At 37.7% G+C, this 17,968-nt stretch overlaps 1 pseudogene across 1 annotated transcript in view; it reads right to left on the reverse strand.

Annotated features, from left to right (window-relative positions):
* LOC309808939 (small COPII coat GTPase SAR1B-like) overlaps nt 1-16,961 on the reverse strand; it is a 28,323-nt pseudogene extending 11,362 nt beyond the window's left edge. The window contains exons 1-2 of the transcript in view: nt 16,403-16,961; nt 16,057-16,175 (exon numbers count right to left, since the gene is read on the reverse strand). The product of the transcript in view is annotated as a small COPII coat GTPase SAR1B-like (transcript). The remainder of the gene's footprint in view (nt 1-16,056; nt 16,176-16,402) is intronic.
* Nucleotides 16,962-17,968: the final 1,007 nt, after the last annotated feature.

The raw sequence follows: 17,968 nt of genomic DNA on the forward strand, positions 1-17,968 counted from the left end.
TCCCAACCCCCACCCCCCACCCCGGTCCGTGGAAAAATTGTCTTCCACAAAACCAGCCCATGGTGCCAAAAAGGTTGGGGACTGCTGCGTTACACAGTACCTGACACGTAGTAGATAGGTGAAAAATATTGGATGGATGGTTGGTAAGTTCAAATGAGTTGCCACTAGGTGGCAATGTTTTCTCGGGCCTGTGCTGCAAATCTTCACAGCATTAAAGCAGTCGATACCTGGTGGCTATGCCCAGGATCACATCAGTCACACATGTCCAAACCTCTGTGATCCAGCCCCCCCATGGCTGAAACGTCATCCCCCACCAGCCTTCTAAAATGTTAGGGGTTGGAGAATCACACAAGAATTTCTCATTGTAAGTCATCTTAGATATTATCTGTTCTATTTCAACTCCCTGGTTTTTCAAGCCAACAAAATGGGGACAGCCAAGCCCTAAGCCTCAGAGTGGCAGTGTAGCCTTCAGCAACTGATTTAGTTCAGGTACATCAAGTTCAGAGCCCAAAATAAAGATAATACACTGAACTACTATAGATACATGATATATGATATATATATGATTTAGTACAGTTACTGGCCCACAGTAGGTGCTCAATAAATACTACTTCTTTTCCCCTTCTCTGTAATAGAGGTATAAACAAAATGTTGTGGGGACACACAGTGAGGAGCAGTAACTGTAAGAGTTTTCTGAAAACTTTTTAAAAAACGTGACACTGGAGATTGGAAGGATGAATGGGAATTTGGAGGTGCAGAAGGAAGAGAAAGTTCCAGGCAGAGGACAAAGCAAATAGACAGGAGCGTCAGTGGGTCCTCTGGGAAGCAGATGCTGAGGCAGAGTTAGGAGTGCACTGCCCCAGGTCTCTCTGCCTGCTGTCCCTTGGCACAGCCTCGTTCCCTCCCAACATGTCTCACTCTGTTATTTCAGGTCTCAGCTCAAATGTCAGACATCCTCAGAGGGGCTTCCCTGACTATTTCTCTAGAATAATCACTGCAGTCTACCTCACCTCCTGTTCTCTTTTCTTTATGAGCACATCCACTACCTGTTTATTTGTGCATTGTCTGTCTCCCCAACTACAGTGTAAGCTCACTGAGGGCAGGACTTTGTCTGTCTTTTCATGGTGGCATCACCAGTCCTTAAAATAGAGCCCTTTGTAAACACTGTTGAATGAATAGATGAATATATGAGTTCCAGGACACGGAGAAAGGTACACAATACCAGTTATAAAAGTGAGGAACCTCTGCACAGCAACGACTGTCCTCTCTATCAAAAGCTCCTTCCAGAAAGGCAGGGGCAGATTGTACAGTCTCCTCCCATACATGTAGCTGCCATGTTCTCTCCTGTGAAGAGCAGGTTTTGAGCCAACCATAGATGAACTTCTTATGTGTCCCACGGTACCTCTCACTGCCTCCCTGTGGTGTCAAGAAGAATGAGAGAGGTTGCTTGAGCTTCTGGTGGGGAGGAATGTGCTGGAGACAGAAAGGATACAGCCATAGGCAGTTACAATTTATCTCATACTCAAATCACTCATGGTCATTGTCCTACTATAGTCTCAGATCCAGTTCTCAGAACAATAAAACCCTCTTATGACATTTTTAATGTCCTAAGCAACTAAGAAAACTTAGGAAAATTTCCCATATGAGGGAAACGTTGGATTAATTATGTCCAGAGTTCTGAACCACGTCAAAAAGAAAATCTTCATAAATGGCAATTAAACTGTCTCACTGTAATGCAAGGACAGACCTGCAGTGCTGTCCAGTGCAGGAAATGCTGTTGGGAGAAGCAGGAGAATTCTTCTTCAGTGCTTTTCAGCGTTAATAGGGGCAGATTTTCTTTCTTTTGTTACTAAATGTGCAACGCCACATCTTCTATTCTTGTTGCCAGATGGATGTGGTTTAGCACAATACTATCCCATCAGCATTTCTTTTCAAACATAAGTCAGTATAATGCTGAGCTGGAGGCTATATAAAAGTAATTAACCACAAAGACAAATGCAGTTTAAGTAGCTGTTCAAAAATCTGAGACATTGTGAAAAGTTATCATTTAAAAAACAAAAACACCTAAAATTTCCTGAAACATCTTGACCTTTTATACCTAACCTACACTACATGATTTCACACTTATGATGAAATTATGCCCTGAATAGACTTCACACTATTTTAGTTTCTTTTTTTGGAAATTCACAGTCTTTGCAGTTATATGAAGAAAAGGAAAGGAAAGTAAAAATACCACGAAGCTATAGATTATGTTTGTGTGTTTTTTTACATTAAAAAAAAAACCCCAAACCATCTTGGCCAGGTTTTGCTTTTTTACCACTAGAAGGTGCTAACATTACCATTAAAAAAAGTTCACTGTTTAGTGTTTCAAGTGTGACAAACTGGTGAGCCCACAGAGAAATGTATTATTGTGTTTATTTTTGAAGAATTAACTAACAATAGTTTGATTTGAAAAGACAACATATAAAGGTTTTTTTTTCCTCAAATGGGAAAACACTTAATCATAAATGTGGTTATTAGTGTTCAATCTAAAAAATAATATAAAGAAGGAATACATACAATAAATAAATAAAATCATCTCTTAGTCTTTCAAATAAAGTAAACTGAAATGTATTCTTGGTATGTTGAGATGACTCAATGACAATGCTTCTTGAATTTTGTATCAAGGTAAAATAACAGACCAAATGAACAGAAAATGAATGAATAAGATGTTCATCTCAGAGCAGAAGCAAGAAGAACTACAATCCTGCAACCTGCAGAATGAAAACCACAATCACAGAAAGATAGACAAAATGAAAAGGCAGAGGACTATTTCCCAGATGAAGGAACAAGATAAAACCCCAGAAAAACAACTAAATGAAATAGAGATAAGCAACCTTCCAGAAAAAGAATTCAGAATAATGATAGTGGAGATGATCCAGTACCTTGGGAAAAGAATGGAGGCAGGGATCAAGAAGATGCAAGAAATGTTTAACAAAGACCTAGAAGAACTGAAGAACAAACAAACAGAGATGAACAATATAATAACTGAAATGAAAAATGCATTGGAAGGAATCAATAGCAGAATAACTGAGGCAGAGCAACGGTAAGTGACCTAGAAGACAGAATGGTGAAAAGCACTGCTGCAGAACAGAATAAAGAAAAAAAGAATGAAAAGAAATGAAGAGAGCTTAAGAGACCCCTGGGACAATATTAAATGCAACAACATTCAAGTTATAGGGGTACCAGAAGGAGAAGAGAGAAAGAAAGGACCTGAGGAAATATTTGAAGAGATTATAATTGAAAACTTCCCTAACGTGGAAAAGGAAATGGCCACCCAAATCCAGGAAGCACAGAGAGTCCCAGGCAGGATAAACCCAAAGAGAAACAGGTCAAGACACATAGTAATCAAATTGACAAAAATTAAAGACAAAGAAAAATTATTAAAAGCTACAAGGGAAAAATGACAAATAACATGCAAGGGAACTCCCATAAGGTTAACAGTTGATTTCTCAGCAGAAACTCTGCGAGCAAGAAGGGAGTGGCACAATATGTTTAAAGTGATGAAAGGAAAGAATGTACAACCAAGAATACTCTACCCAACAAGATCTCATTCAGATTCGATGGAGAAATCAAAACCTTTACAGACAGACAAAAGCTAAGAGAATTCAGCACCACCAAACCAGCTCTACAGCAAAGGCTAAAGGAACTTCTCTAAGTGGGAAACACAAGAGAAGAAAAGGACCTACAAAAACAAACCCCAAAATTAAGAAAATAGTAATAGGAACACACATACTGATAACTACCTTAAATGTAAATGGATTAAATGCTCCAACCAAAAGACACAGCCTTGCTGAATGGATACAAAAACAAGACCTGTATATATGCTGTCTACAAGAGACCCACTTCAGACCTAGGGACACGTACAGATTGAAAGTGAGGGGATGGAAAAAGATACTCTGTACAAATGGAAATCAAAAGAAAGCTGGAGTAACAATACTCATATCAGATAAAATAAACGTTAAAATAAAGAATGTTACAAGAGACAAGGAAGGACACTACATAACGATCAAGGGATCAATCCAAGAAGATATAACAGTTATAAATATATATGCACCCAACATAGGAGCACGTCAATACATAAGGCAAATGCTAACAGCTATAAAAGAGGAAATTGACAGTAACACAATAATAGTGGGGGACTTTAACACCTCACTTACACCAATGGACAGATCAACCACACATAAAATTAATAAGGAAACACAAGCTTTAAATGACACAATAGACCAGATAGATTTAATTGATATTTATAGGACTTTCCATCTGAAAACAGCAGATTACACTTTCTTTTCAAGTGTACACTTAAGATTCTTCCAGATAGACCACATCTTGGGTCACAAATCAAGCCTTGGAAAATTTAAGAAAACCAAAATCATATCAAGCATCTTTTCTGACCACAATGCTATGAGATTAGAAATAAATTACAGGAAAAAAAAACTGTAAAAAACACAAACAAACACATGTAAGTTAAATAATACATTACTAAATAACCAAGAGATCACTGAAGAAATCAAAGAGAAAATCACAAAATACCTAGAGACAAATGACAATGAAAACATGACGATCCAAAACCTATGGGATGCAGCAAAAGCAGTTCTAGGAGGGAAGTTTATAGCTATGCAAACCTACTTCAAGAAACAAGAAAAATCTCAAATAAACAATCTAACCCTACACCTAAAGGAACTAGAGAAAGAGGAACAAACAAAACCCAAAGTTAGTAGAAGGAAAGAAATCATAAAAGAGCAGAAATAAATGAAATAGAAACAAAGAAAATAATAGCAAAGATCAATAAAACTAAAAGCTGGTTCTTTGAGAAGATAAACAAAACTGATAAACCTTTAGCCAGACTCAACAAGAAAAAGAGGGAGAGGACTCAAAACAATTAGAAATGAAAAAGAAGAAGTCACAATGGACACCACAGAAATACAGAGCATCATAAGAGACTATGCCAATAAAATGGACAACTTGGAAGAAATGGACAAATTGTTAGAAAGGTATAACCTTCCAAGACTGAACCAGGAAGAACTAGAAAATATGAAGAGACCAATCACAAGTAATGAAATTGAAACTGTGATTTAAAATCTTCCAACAAACAAAGTCCAGGACCAGATGGCTTCACAGGTGAATTCTATCAAACATTTAAAGAAGAGCTAACACCCATCCTTCTCAAACTCTTCCAAAAAATTGCAGAAGAAGGAACACCCCCAAACCCATTCTGTGAGGCCACCATCACCCTGATACCAAAACCAGACAAAGGTCCTACAAAAAAAGAAAATCACAGACCAATATCACTGATGAATATAGATGCAAAAATCCTCAACAAAATACTAGCAAACAGAATCCAACAACACATTAAAAGGAACATACACCATGATCAAGTGGGATTTATCCCAGGGATGCAAGGATTCTTCAATATATGGAAATCAATCAATGTGATACAACATATTAACAAATTGAAGAATAAAAACCATATGATCGGGACTTCCCTTATGGTGCAGTGGTTAAGAATCCGCTTGCCAAGGCAGGGGACATGGTTTCAAGCCCTGCTCCTGGAAGATCCCACATGCCACGGAGCAATGAAGCCCATGCACCACAACTACTGAGCTTGCACTCTAGAGCCTGTGAGCCACAACTACTGAGCCCACGTGCCACGACTACTGAAGCCTGCATGCCTAGAGCCCATGCTCCACAACAAGAGAAGCCACTGCAATGAGAGGTCCGCGCACTACAATGAAGAGTAGCCCCTGCTCGCCACAAACTAGAGAAAGCCCACATGCAGCAACAAAGACCCAATGCAGCCACAAATGCATACATAAATAAATTTATTTAAAAAAATTTAAAGTAACCCATTTGATCATCTCCATAGATGCAGAAAAATCTTTTAACAAAATTCAACACCCATTTATGATAAAAACTCTCCAGAAAGTGGGCATGAGGGAATTTACCTCAAAATAATAAAGGCCATATATGACAAATCCACAGCAAACATCATTCTCAATGGTGAAAAACTGAAAGCATTTCCTCTAAAATCAGGAAGAAGACAAGGATGTCCACTCTCGCCACTATTATTCAACATAGTTTTGGAAGTCCTAGTCACAGCAATCAGAGAAGAAAAAGAAATAAAAGGAATCCAAATTGGAAAAGAAGTAAAACTGTCACTGTTCTAAGATGACATGATACTATACATAGAGAATCCTAACAATGCTACCAGAAAACTACTAGTGCTAAGCAATGAATTTGGTAAAGTTGCAGGATACAAAATTAATGCATAGAAATCTCTTGCATTCCTATACACTAACAAGGAAAGATAAGAAAGAGAAATTAAGGACATGATCCCATTCACCATTGCAATAAAAAAAATAAAATACCTAGGAATAAACCTACCTAAGGAGGTAAAAGACCTGTACTCAGAAAACTATAAGACACTGATGAAAGAAAACAAAGATGACACAAACAGATGAAGAGATATACCACTTTCTTGGATTGGAAGAATCAATATTGTGAAAATGGCCATACTACCCAAAGCAATCTACAGATTCAATGAAATCCCTGTCACATTACCAATGGTATTTTTTACAGAACTCTAACAAAATATCTTAAAATTTGTATGGAGACACAAAAGATCCCAAATAGCCAAAGCAACCTTAAGAGAAAAAAAAAAAAAAAAAACAGAGCTGGAGAAATCAGACTCCCTGACTTCAGACTATACTACAAAGCTACAGTAATCGAGACAATATGGTACTGGCACAAAAACAGAAATATAGATCAATGGAACAGGATAGAAAGCCCAGAGATAAACCCATGCACCTATGGTCAACTAAGCCCTGACAAAGGAGGCAAGGATATACAATGGAGAAAAGACAGCCTCTTCAATAAGTGGTGCTGGGAAAACTGGACAGCTACATGTAAAAGAACGAAATTAGAACACTACTTAACACCATACACAAAAATAAGCTCAGAATGGATTAAAGACCTAAATGCAAGACTGGACACTATAAAACTCTTAGAGGAAAACATAGGCAGAACACTCTTTGACATAAATCACAGTAAGATCTTTTTTGACCCACCTCCTAGAGTAATGGAAATATAAACAAAAATAAACAAAGGGGACCTAATGAAACTTAAAAGCTTTTGCACAGCAAACGAAACTATAAACAAGACAAAAAGACAACCCTCAGAATGTGAGAAAATATTTGCAAACAAATCAACGGACAAAGAATTAATCTCCAAAATATATAAACAGCTCATGCAGCTCAACATGAAAAAAAACAAACAACCCAATATAAAAATGGGCGAAAGAACTAAATAGACATTTCTCTAAAGAAGACATACAGATGGCCAAGAAGCACATGAAAAGCTGCTCAACATCACTAATTATTAGAGAAATGCAAATCAAAACTACAATAAGGTATCACCTCACACTGGTTAGAATGGGCATCATCAGAAAATCTACAAACAATAAATGCTGGAGAGGGTGTGGAGAAAAGAGAACGCTCTTGCACTGTTGGTGGGAATGTAAATTGATACAGCCACTATGGAGATCAGTATGGAGGTTCCTTATAAAACTAAAGATAGAATTACCATATGACCCAACAATCCCACTACTGGGCATATACCCAGAGAAAACCATAATTCAAAAAGATTCATGCACCCCAATGTTCATTGCAGCACTATTTTCAATTGCCAGGTCATGGAATCAATCTAAATGTCCATCAACAGACAACTGAATAAAGAAGATATGGTACATATATACAATGGAATATTACCCAGCCATAAAAGGGAATGAAATTGGGTCATTTGTAGAGATGTGGATGGACCTGGAGACTGTCATACAGAGTGAAGTAAGTCAGAAAGAGAAAAACAAATATTGTATATTAATGCATATATGTGGAATCTAGAAAAATGGTACAGATGAACTGGTTTGCAAGGCAGAAATAGAGACACAGATGTAGAGAATAAACATATGGACACCAAGGGGGAACAGCGGGGTAGGGGTGGGGTGAACTGGGATATTGGGATTGACATATATACATTAATATGTATAAAATAGATAAATGATAAGAACCTGCTGTATAGCACAGAGAACTCCACTTCGCTCTACAGTAGAAGCTAACAGAACATTTTAAAACAAATATACTCCAATAAAAAAAATTAAAGAAAAAATAACTTAAAAAAATTAAAGATTATGAGTTGGACAATTGTTAGAAAAAAAAAAGATGTTCATCTCAACATTGTTTAAAATACTGTATAATGGCTATTTTATGGTATCTTCACATAGTGGACCTGTGTAATCATAAAAATGGTACAGATGTTTATTGTTATGGAAAGCTATCATGCAATTTATTAAGTTAAAAATGCATGTTATCACTAATCATTAGAGAAATGCAAATCAAAACCACAATGACACACACACAGCTCACACCAGTCAGAATGGTCATGATCAAAAAATCTACAAACAATAAATGCTGGAGAGGGGGTGGAGAAAAGGGAACCCTCTTGCACTGTTGGTGGGAATGTAAATTGATACAGCCACTATGGAGAACAGTATGGAGGTTCCTTAAAATACTAAAAATAGAACTACCATATGACCCAGCAATCCCACTACTGGGCATATACCCTGAGAAAACCATAATTCAAGAAGAGTCATGTACCACAATGTTCATTGCAACTCTGTTTACAATAGCCAGGACATGGAAGCAACCTAAGTGTCCATCGACAGATGAATGGATAAAGAAGATGTGGCACATATACACAGTGGAATATTATTCAGCCATAAAAAAAGCAAAATTGAGCTATTTGTAGTGAGGTGGATGGACCTAGAGTCTGTCATACAGAGTGAAGTAAGTCAGAAAGAGAAAAACAAATATCATATGCTAACACATATATATGGAAACTAAAAAAAAAAAAAAAAAGGTTCTGAAGAACCTAGGGGCAGGATAGGAAGACGTAGAAAATGGACTTGAGGACACGGGGAGGGGGAAGTGTAAGCTGGGACAAAGTAAGAGAGTGTCATGGATATACACTACCAAATGTAAAATAGCTAGCTAGTGGGAAGCAGCTGCATAGCACAGGGAGATCAGCTTGGTGCTTTGTGACCACCTAAAGCAGTGGGATAGGGAGGGTGGGAGGGAGACACAAGAGGGAGGAGATATGGGGATATATGTATATGTATAGCTGATTCACTCTGTTATACAGCAGAAACTAACACACCATTGTAAAGCAATTATCCTCCAATAAAGATGTTAAAAATGCATGTTAAAGTCGTTATGGGCAGTCGGTGATAGGATGGACTCCGGTGATTCTTCAAAGTCTGTGTATTTTGGTTGGTGGAAAATGATGAAAAGGATAGAGTTCACGTCTATGTAGATGCTGGTTGGACAGAGGTAGCATGTGTAGATGCAGGATTTGGTGGTCATAGGGGGTCATGAGACTGCATACATTTCCAGAAATTAATAGAAATCTTGGATAACCCTGGGCCATGAAACTTGGACTCAAGGCAACCTAGATCTCAAGGGACAAGGGAGGGAGGGCTCCAGGTAGCAGCATCCAGATTACATAAAGATGTGTGTGTGTGTGTGTGTGTGTGAGAGAGAGAGAGAGAGAGAGAGAGAGAGAGAGCGAGAGCGCACCTGCAAGTGAGAGCAAGAGAGGGAGAGAAATTCACATATGAGAAGAGAATTGGTGAATGGAGAGAGAAATCAGTTGTGCTTATGAAAAACCCAACTACAGTTATATCTGTAATCCTGTAATAGTCACATTTCTATGCGAATATAGACTCTCTTCTGGTTTCCTCCCTGCTTCCGATTAGAAGCTGAATGTATTGCCCAATATCCCTGACAAGTAGATACCTCAAGTCATAGGAAACTCAGTGCTTTTGGGGGAAGTCCTTTCCATTTTGAAAAACGTCGGTGTTTAGGAAGTTCTTCGTATTAAACTGAAATTTTCATTCATTCATTCATCTAACTAATGCTTATTAAGTGTGTACTACGTGCCAGGCATTGTTCTGTTTACTGGGGAGGCAGAGGAACTGCCAGGACAGTGCCCAGGCAGGAGTGGTGGCAACAGCAGCAACCTGCACCCACCAGCAGGGGCAGAGGCTACAAGGCAGGAATGCCAGAACAGTGCCAGCTACTGAGGAGGCTTTTAGTGGCCACTGGGAGAAAGGGAAGCCACCCAGAAGCTGCCCAGGGGAAGGGGTTTGCATGGGTCTAGAGTTCCAGCAACTACAATAACCGGAGGCTGCTGTTATCATGTCCCACTTTTCAGAAGCTATACACACTCCTTACATCCCATCCCACGCTAGTATGGTCAGGTTAACACAGGTTACACTACAAATCACATCTCTGTAATTCTATTCTTGAGCTATTTTATGCCATGGTGTGTCAATTTACATTACAAATCTCACCTGTCAAGATCTGAAGTTCTAAGACTGTTATCATTTGCTGGTGTCAGTCCTAGATTTCTGCCGCTTTTAAAAGTGATGAGCAGTATCTTTATCCAATCTATTTTTCATTATATTCACTAAAATATTGCAAAAGAAGAATTTGAGATCAGACCCCGAGACATCATCAACATGTGCAGGGAGAAAAAAAGTCTGTTTGACAAAATTGGGATTGAACATCAGATACAAATCAACACCACATATGTCATCATCCAGGCAGTTATTGTTCATTTGCCACTAAGATATCATGAGAGACGTTGCCAAGGGCTTTGATGAAATTACACATCTGCAGTATTACCACCAGTCTCCAAAGCTTATCAAAACAGGAAGTGGGCGGGTCGGGCCCAGATCTTTCCTTGTGATTGCAGACTATCTCATGGTGATCACATCTTCATTTTCTAAAAGCTTACACACCACTCTTTGACTAATTCATAATAGAATTTTGCTTAAGATGGTTATTACATTTATTTACCCTGAAATGTCTGCAGAAGTTTCTTTCTTTTATGAAAATTAGAAACGTTAGCTCATTTTCAGTTCTTCCACTATTCTGTGTGATTTTCAAAAATAATTATGTCAATAGTTAAGTAATATGTTCTGCAAGTTTTTTAAGGTCATATATCTAAGATAAGAAAGAAGAATTTAGAGTTGTTACTTGCTTTTTTTTTCTGTTCCTTTTTTTTTTTACATCTTTATTGGAGTATAATTGCTTTACAATGGTGTGTTAGTTTCTACTTTATAACAAAGTGAATCAGTTATACATATACATATGTTCCCATATCTCTTCCCTCTTGCGTCTCCCTCCCTCCCACCCTCCCTATCCCACCCCTCTAGGTGGTCACAAAGCACCGAGCTGATCCCCCTGTGCTATGTGGCTGCTTCCCACTAGCTATCTATTTTACGTTTGGTAGTGTATATATGTCCATGCCACTCTCTCGCTTTGTCACAGCTTACCCTTCCCCCTCCCCATATCCTTAAGTCCATTCTCAAGTAGGTCTGTGTCTTTATTCCTGTCTTACCCCTAGGTTCTTCATGACATTTTTTTCCCTTAAATTCCATATATATGTGTTAGCATATGGTATTTGTCTTTCTCTTTCTGACTTACTTCACTCTGTATGACAGACTCTAGGTCCATCCACCTCATTACAAATAGCTCAATTTCCTTTCTTTTTATGGCTGAGTAATATTCCATTGTATATATGTGCCACATCTTCTTTATCCATTCATCTGATGATGGACACTTAGGTTGTTTCCATCTCCGGGCTATTGTAAATAGAGCTGCAATGAACATTTTGGTACATGATTCTTTCAGAATTATGGTTTTCTCAGGGTATATGCCCAGTAGTGAACAGCTCATGCAGCTCAATAACAAAAAAACAAACAACCCAATCCAGAAATGGGCAGAAGAACTAAATATACATTTCTCCAAAGAAGATATACAGACTGCCAACAAACACATGAAAGAATGCTCAACATCATTAGTCATTAGAGAAATGCAAATCAAAACTACAATGAGATATCATCTCACACCAGTCAGAATGGCCATCATCAAAAAATCTAGAAACAATTAATGCTGGAGAGGGTACGGAGAAAAGGGAACACCCTTGCACTGCTGGTGGGAATGTGAATTGGTACAGCCACTATGGAGAACAGTGTGGAGGTTCCTTAAAATACTACAAATAGAACTACTTGCTTTTTATAGCCTCCTCATTATCTTGGCCTCTGTTTTCTTCTTACTAATGTTCAGCCCATCCTATTCCCACCCTCTTCCATGGGATTCAGGTTTGACTGGGAAAAACACTAACCAAGTAGCTGCTGCCAGAGGATGGGACCAAAAACCTGAAGTGAAGGCTTGATTGTCTGATTTATTTATTTTTTATTTTTTATTTTTTTTATTATATTATTATTATTATTTTGTGGTACATGGGCCTCTCACTGCTGTGGCCTCTCCCGTTGCGGAGCACAGGCTCCGGACGCGCAGGCTCAGCGGCCATGGCTCACGGGCCCAGACGCTCCGTGGCATGTGGGATCTTCCCGGACCGGGGCACGAACCCATGTCCCCTGCATCGGCAGGCGGACTCGCAACCGCTGCGCCACCAGGGAAGCCCTGATTGTCTGATTTAGATGAGAGCAGTGAAGGACAGTGAGATGAGGGCAAGCTAATTAATGTCCATCAGGAAAGACAGAGCTAATGCATAGCAAATAGAAGGTCAAAGTTGGGGTTCAAAAGCAAGCCAGGACTGGACTTCCCTGGCAGTCCAGTGGTTAGGGTTCGGCACTTTCACTGCCGTGGGCCCCAGTTCAATCCCTGGTCAGGGAACTAAGATCCTGCAAGCAGCACAGCACGGTCCCAGCCAAAAAAGCAAGCCAGGACCAGGAAAGAATGGTGTAAAGCTATTCTGTCAAATTCAGTGACCACTAATCACGTGGGCTCCTGAGCACTTGAAATGTGGCTAGCACCACTGAGGAACTGAATTGTTGATTTCAGTTTAGTTTAAACTAATTTACTTTGAAATTTAAAATTTGAACCAATATAAAAATGTTTTCATTAAATACAACTCCATTGTTCTGAGAAGATTACATTGCACCTTAACCATTGAATCATGTAAATGTCACTGTAATGGTGTAGTGTGCATGGTGGGCCTGTGTCTTTTCTAGTATTACACATAAACACATTACCAATCTAGTTGGTGTCAACAAAATGATTTAAATCCTTTTTCCTACACATCAATGTAACATTGTAACACAATTATTTGGATGTATATACAGAAAGCACCAGTTACAGTGATACCTATGTAAATTGTAATTGGTAATCAAATGGAAATACTTATTATTTCAATTAAAACAGTTATATTATTGTTCTAATTTAAAAATTAAGTATGGACAAAATTTTAAGTTTAAAACTAGGGCATACTAGTGATTAGAATCAAATGGAGATGCAGAAGCCAGTCCTACAACTAGAGCAATAAAGGAGAAAAAAAGACTAGGGGAAGATGTGTCCCAAATTTCACAAGTCATGGTAATTGCAGTTTTTTGTGGCCAAGCAAAACGAAAAAGCAGTTTGCTTGATATATAAGTGTTCTTTAAGATAATAAAGCAGACTATATTAGAGATAGTATCAGAAAATACATGGTGTATTTGATAAGTTTCCTCTCAACAGTCAAAAAGATTTGAAAAGAATAGACTAAATTAGTTGCCAGAAGTCAGAAGTGAATATCCAACAGCAATTTAAAAAGCTATGTCTAATAGGGTTTGAGCTTGTAACTTTAGCTAGATATTAAATGACTTAGATTCTTGCACAAAAGAGAAAATCATTTTTAGATGGAAACATGGTAAAAGAAATTATTATTTCATTTCTGGAAATATTATAAAATTACTAGGAAAAGAGTAAAAATCATATTTTATAAAAAATAAAATATCTTCAATGAAGTCACCGAAAAATTGCCCATAGAATACAAGCTCTTCTTTAGAATATCAAAGATCGATTGATTCAGAATTGGAAAGACTGCAAGTACTTTTCTTTAACACGTTTCAAGTGCTTAGGATGAGTCATGCCTAATTAATACTTTGGTTATGTTTAGTCTCAGAGGACTTCCAAACTTATGAAGAAGTGTTGTCAACTCATAGACTAAAAAACAAAATTCGTGGCATAGATATATTTGAAATTTTTATGACTGTCAAAGAAGAATTTCAGCTAAATATGAAAAAAATTTGTTTATATCATGATGGAGGTGCTTCAGCTGTTACGTCAAAAATCTGGATTTATAGGAATTTAAAAATAAGAGATTGATGTTTCCCTTATTGCTTTCTTCCACAAAATGATACATATTGAAAATACTTGTGCTCAGTTTTCTGAATCAGACTCATAAAAAGTGTCATGGATACAGTTATTAAAATTGTTCCATATATACATGCCAATGCTATGAATCAGCATCAGTTTATGGCACTGTGGAAAGAAGTAGAAGACCCTGAATTTAATGATCTTGTGTTATTTACCAGTGCTCATTGGTTGAGTTGTAAAAGAATTTTACCAAGATTTACTATGCTGTTAACCCCAATTCAAGATTTTCTTGAAACAAAAGAATATTTGCCACATTTTCAATAATGGCAGACAAAACTTGGCAGTTATGATTTACATATTCTCAGTCATATCACGCTGCATGTGAACAAGCAAAACTTGAAGCTCCAAGGATTAGAACAGCTTATTTGTAATCTAGATCTATAGATATAAGAATTAATGTTGAGGGCTTCCCTGGTGGCGCAGTGGTTGAGAGTCCGCCTGCCGATGCAGGGGACACGGGTTCGTGCCCCGATCCCGGAAGATCCCACATGCCGCGGAGCGGCTGGGCCCGCGAGCCATGGCCGCGGAGCCTGTGTGTCCGGAGCCTGTGCTCCGCAACGGGAGAGGCCACAGCAGTGAGAGGCCCGCGTACAGCAAAAAAAAAAAAAAAAAAAAAAAAAAAGAATTAATGTTGATATTGAAATTTTTCATAATACTAGTTAATAATGATTTTACACATTTTTCTAATATGAATTAATAAGCAGAATATTTTAACTATAACCAAGAGTGTTATGTAAATTGTCCAAAAAAAACCCAAAAGAATTTGAAGAACATTTTGTTTGCTAATGATAAATTTGGAGTTTCTTTGCTTCCTCCCCCTCCAACTTTATTGAGATATAATTGACGTATAACATTGTGTAAGTTTAAGGTGTACAATGTGAGGATTATGCAATGATTACCACAATAAGGTTAGTTAACGCATCTACCACTTGACATAATTACCTTTTTTTTTTTCTTTTTGAGGAGGTGGTGTTGAGAACATTTAAGATCTAGCTTCTTAGCAACTTGCAAGCATACAATACAGTATTGTTAATGATAGTCACCACACTGTACATCAGATCCTCAGAACTTGTTCATTTTATAAGTGGAAGTTTTTACACTTTGACCAACAGAGGTGCTTTCAATTTATGCAGTACCCCCTTTGAATTTGAAGTTAACACTGAATTGTCTTGTTAGTGAACTTACTAGCCTTTGACATAGTTTTGAAATTGATATGCTTTTAAGGATGTCAAACCTTAGAGTTTGTTTTATTGCATGATGTTTGTGTAAGAAAAATTATTGAAAACTGTAAGACATCATCAATCAGCTAATTATTAACTGTACACTTAAACTAGGTGGACATAAAATCTAAAATTTAAAAACTAGTTTCAAAAAGTAGACAAAAATTTAAGATCATGAGCTTTTCAATATGGCTTATATTTGTAGTTTCATATTGTTTAAAAGTGCTTCAAATGTACAGCTGGAAAGTTGCTCTTTATACTGTAAATATTGTTGGGGTAATATCAGATTGCAAACTGTAAAAACTAATTATTTTTATGGAATGATAAAGTTAACATTGTGATAACCAGTTTTCAATTCTCACTCAAATGTTGATATAATTTTAATAATCTAAATAATCTGTTTTATAACCAACAACATTCTACTGAATTCAAGTTATGAATGTTGCATGATCAGATCTCTGAGTGGGCCTGAATGGTGAGACCTGGAACCGATTCAGGTTGGTGTTAATGACCTGTACCTGCAGAGGACGCGTTCTCCGTAACCTAGTCTTTTGAGCACACTGCACATGAGAACTTAAAGGTCGGCATTCAACTCTTTCCTGTTGTCTGACCATGTAAACCAAACATCTCTCGTAACCTCTCTTTTTTTTTTTTTTTTTTTTTTTGTGGTACACAGGCCTCTCACTGCTGTGGCCTCTCCCATTGCGGGGCACAGGCTCCGGATGCGCAGGCTCAGCGGCCATGGCTCACGGGCCCAGCCGCTCCACGGCATGTGGGATCTTCCTGGACCGGGGCACGAACCCGTGTCCTCTGCATCGGCAGGCGGACTCTCAACCACTGCGCCACCAGGGAAGCCATCGTAACCTCTCTTCACTGATGGCTTCAGGTCTGTTGATCTTATTCCCAAGAATCAGTATAGACACATTAGAAATGGTTTCAACTGTCATTAGTGAATCAAGTTCTTCTTTTGATTCTAACAGCCTTTTATGATCTGCACAATCCACCAGAAGTGTAATGCCATTGATAGCAGGAAGGTAGTTTTCCCACACTCTTTGATCTTGAACATGTTCACCCAGATCAAAAGTTGCAAAGGTCATGCCAGTAATGGTTAGTTCTTTTGAAAGGGGAGGTAACATTGGGACATATGTCCAAGTCTGTCATCTTTTAGCATATATAGCAATGTTGTTTTTCCCACATTATCCAATCCAAGAAATACCAATTTGCCAGTTCTCTTATATAATCCTAAAAACTGTAGCATTCTGCTGAAACCACTGTATATCCAATCAAATATGAAGGACCTATCCATACCTTAGAGTCTGCGACTGAAGACAATGTTATTCCTTGCTTGGCATTGGCCCTACAGCCTCTGAGACTGAACTGAAAATTGTGATGATTGCTTGATGTGCTTTTGCTTCAAAGTCAAATCAATTCCTCTTGGAAAAGATGAACAAGTTTTGTCAATGCGGATGCAAATTTTAAAAGAAAAGAACTTTTCATATTCAATTTAGTTATTTGAAAAATTTTAAGTATGTTTGAAACAACTTGGGTATGTGATATTACTTTCTCAACTTTGAATTTTTAAAAATCTTAAAATTAAAAAAAAATTTAAATCAGCTCAAGTATTTTGATGTAAATTTAAATCTGAATTGAGATGTGCTCTATGTGTAAAATACATATGAAAATGTAGTACAAAATGTAGTACAAAAACAGTAAAATATTTTTATATTGACTGCATGTTGAAATGTTAATATTCTGGATATATTGAGTTATATAAAATAAGTGACAATTTCACTGCTTTTCACTTTTAAAAAAGTGAAAAATTTTAAATTACATATATGGCTCACATTATATTTACACTGGACAGCATGAGTCTAAGGCTCTTGTCTTGAACAGTGTAGGAGTGTCAAGAACTCACCTTTTCATACATACGTGGGGATGTGCAGCTACTTCAAAGGACCAGAAGCAGAGTAGACAATTTTACACCTTTCCAGGTCTGTTGGATTGTCAGCTCAAAAATGGGGTGCAGTACTGTGCTGGCACGTGTTTAACAATTGGTTCTATGGGGTAAAAAAATCCCTGCTTTTTACCATTATCTAGTTTCCATGGTATAAATACTCCCACCATGGTCCATTTCAAGCTACCAAGTGGACATCGCTGGGAGTTTGGAAGAAATACTGATAATTGGCTCTTGCCAGCAGGTAGCATCCAGCTTCAGTACACCACTAGCTGGGACTATCTATTATTCTTCATTGTTTCTGCAGTATCTTGCATAGAGATCAACAAAGAATAAGCCCATTTTAAGTATTTGTTGAATGAACAAATGCTTCTGCTAGCTACAAATCTCCTGTTGCTTCAGTATTCCCCTGATCCTTTAACTTTTCTGAAATGTACATTCCTAAAGTTGAGGGTGGACGTATGACTACAATAAGC

This window comes from Mesoplodon mirus (genome assembly GCF_964341445.2).
Source record: "Mesoplodon mirus genome assembly, chromosome: 7".
Lineage (NCBI taxonomy): Eukaryota > Metazoa > Chordata > Mammalia > Artiodactyla > Ziphiidae > Mesoplodon > Mesoplodon mirus.